A 3,104-nucleotide genomic window follows, 5' to 3' on the forward strand; every position below is an offset into this window, starting at 1 on the left:
TCTTCTCTACCAAAACTTGCTCGTAGGAAAGGAATTAATATTTGCTGCTTATATTTAACTATATTTCCCCCAAAATGAAATAACTTTGTTGCTTATTATGAAAATGTTCTATACGTATAAATACCCAAACATCATAGAAAAATAGAGAAGGAAGTAAGAATTACTCTTAATCCCACCATCTAGAAATAACTTGAGATTTTTAGGAGTATCCTTCCTTATATAAAATACTTTATTCCTTAGTCAAATGGAAATTATTTGATGGCTACTTTTAAAAAAAAAGCAGTATGTCATGACATCTTTATCAATAAATATAAAACCATATCATCACTTAACTGGCTACATAGAATTTATACGTGTGTGTATACCCACTATACTTGATTTCATCAGTTCCATTGTGATGAACGTTGAACTAATTTCCAATTTTTCCTTTTAAAGAACATTATTGTAATGAACATCTAGTATGTTCTTGCTTTAAGTGTAAAATAATAGAAAGCTAGGAAGGAGAAGGGATCAGGAGCCGGAGCTGAGGGGAATGAGGCCGGTCCGGGTCTGGACTCTGCCGCTGCTCGCCCGAGGTCTGCAGGCCGGGATGCGGCTCAGTCCTCAGCTCCTGGGCACAGTCTACGAGGCTCCCCCGGGCCAGCGTGGGAGAGCCGCAGGCGGCGGCCGCTGCATCATGTCAACCAAGGGCGAGCGGGCCAGGGAGATCCTGAGGGGCTTCAAACTAAATTGGATGAACCTTCAGGATGCTGAGACAGGGAAGATACTCTGGCAAGGAACAGAACACCTGTCAGGCCCTGGAGTGGAGCATGAAACCCGTGTTCCCAAGAAAATCCTCGAGTGCAAGGCAGTGTCTCGAGAATTGAACTTCTCTTCAGCGGAGCAAATGGAAAAATTCCGCCTGGAACAAAAAGTTTACTTCAAAGGGCAATGCCTAGAAGAATGGTTCTTTGAGTTTGGCTCTGTGATCCCTAACTCCACATACACCTGGCAATCCCTGATAGAGGCGATGATGCCAGCCAGCGTGCTAACTGGAAATGTTATCATAGAGACAAAGTTTTTTGACGACAATCTTCTTGTAAGCACATCCAGAGTGAGACTTTTCTACGTTTGAGAGAAGAATATGTGTGCATTTCAAGAATTCATTTTTTTAGGGGGAAGGAGGAAACTGTTTACTTTTTTCCTCTATACATTTGATTTTTGACACTTCCACCCCTAATTCCCTCTATGGCAAAACCCACCTGCGGCCACCAGGGGACCAGCTCTGTTTAGGTACCAGATGGCTTTTTTCTCTCAAGCCACCATCTTCAATTGACCAGATTAAACTCCCAATCCCAGGCCAGGGCAGAGGGCATGTCTCAACTCCTTCTTGGAGTAGACACGGGGACAAACACATACCACAAGCTGTTCCCATCACCCTCCCTGCCTCCTTCTTGGGCCCTGAAGGCAACACATCTTCCTTTGGCCCCTGGTTTTGGGAAAATTTAAGTTCCTGACCCACGTTTAGTTTTTTCCTACCATTTCTATTTCATACATTCTCATACATTTAACTTGTAAAATAGACTGTGATATTATTGTTACATAGTGAATTAAAACATATGAATTAAAATAATAAAAAAAATAATAGAAAGCTAGAGCTGAAAGAGTCCTTAGAGACTAGCTAGTTCAATGCCATCATTTTGTGGAAGAAAAACAAAGGCATAGAGAGGATAAAGGGGAGTAGAAGCCAGGTCTTTTGACTTTACATCTATTAATCTTTTCAGTCTACCCCACTACCATCTTCCTAAAAAATTGCTTGGCTATTAAAATGCCACTAAGTGGCACTGACTTTTTTTTACTCCAGTAGCCAAAAGCCTGTGCCTTAAAACTTAACTCTTCCCAGGGTTATTTGCATTTTAATATTGGTTGTTAGTTATGCAATAAGTTAAAAGATTTATATATATATATAATATATAAAATCTTTAGAATGAGGTCAGGGAATACCTCAAGTACTTGAAATTGTATGTGGCAAGCTCCTACTTCAATTTCTGGCCATATTTGGTAGACGTGAGGAGTGGGAGTTGAGAAATAGGTTTAGGCAGTAGTTGGGGTCTATAACAGAATACTGATGCTCACCCACAGCTTTGAAACACTTCCAAAAGAAGGGTCTAAAGCTTTGGCTTATTTCAGTTTCTGCTATGGAAGGTCCAGAGCTAGATGCTTAATTAAGTGTATTTTGATGATTAAGATGATGATGGAATAGAACTAGCAGCACTGAGTTGTTACTTGTACACACTCAGCATAATTGGGGGCTAAATTCTTGATCTAATTGTTGACTTAAAAAATTAGTCTATAATGTAGATCATCTACATTAAATATCATGGGATCTGTTAATTTAAAAACCCATGAGAGTAACTTCCCTGGTGGCACAGTGGTTAAGAATCCGCCTGCCAATGCAGAGGACACGGGTTCGAGCCCTGGTCTGGGAAGATCCCACATGCCACATAGCAACTAAACCCTCCTGCCACAACTACTGAGCCCGCACACCACAACTACTGAAGCCCACGCCCCTAGAGCCCATGTACCACAACAAAGACAAGCCACTACAATGAGAAGCCCGTGCACCACAATGAAGAGTAGCCCCCGTTGTTGCAACTAGAGAAAGTCCGCACGCAGCAACGAAGACCCAACGCAGCCAAAAATAATTAATTTATATAAAAAAAGAAAAACCCACAAGATACTGCTTCCTAGATAAATAACTCTTTCATAAGGAAGGGATTTGGAGTTCTATGTGATTTTTGGACAATTACTTGAACTCTGAGTTTCCTGGTTTCTTTATCTGGCAATAAGGATAATGATAGCAATCTACTTCATGAAATTGAATAAAAATGATTATATGGCATTTGGCAAAAAGAAAATGATAAATCTTTTAAAAATAAAATTTGCCATACACAGAGGAAAATGAAGAATGGTGTTTTTGATAAGAACCAGTTACTCTACAGAATAAATCATGTTTGAATCTCTTGTAGTCTTTAAAGCATTCAAGAAATATTCAACAGAAGTTGAGCAGCTGCAGAAATATCCCACAGAATAGAAAATGAGATGAATTTGCAGAGGTAATGGAA

The 3,104-nt window shown here is 40.0% G+C and overlaps 1 pseudogene across 1 annotated transcript; it reads left to right on the forward strand.

Annotated features, from left to right (window-relative positions):
* Positions 1-502: 502 nt before the first annotated feature.
* On the forward strand, positions 503-1,114 carry LOC136119212 (retinal rod rhodopsin-sensitive cGMP 3',5'-cyclic phosphodiesterase subunit delta pseudogene; annotated as a pseudogene). Its single transcript, XR_010655463.1, has one exon. The product of XR_010655463.1 is annotated as a retinal rod rhodopsin-sensitive cGMP 3',5'-cyclic phosphodiesterase subunit delta pseudogene (transcript).
* Positions 1,115-3,104: the final 1,990 nt, after the last annotated feature.

Source organism: Phocoena phocoena, chromosome 2 (assembly GCF_963924675.1).
Source record: "Phocoena phocoena chromosome 2, mPhoPho1.1, whole genome shotgun sequence".
In the NCBI taxonomy this organism is placed as follows: Eukaryota; Metazoa; Chordata; class Mammalia; order Artiodactyla; family Phocoenidae; genus Phocoena; species Phocoena phocoena.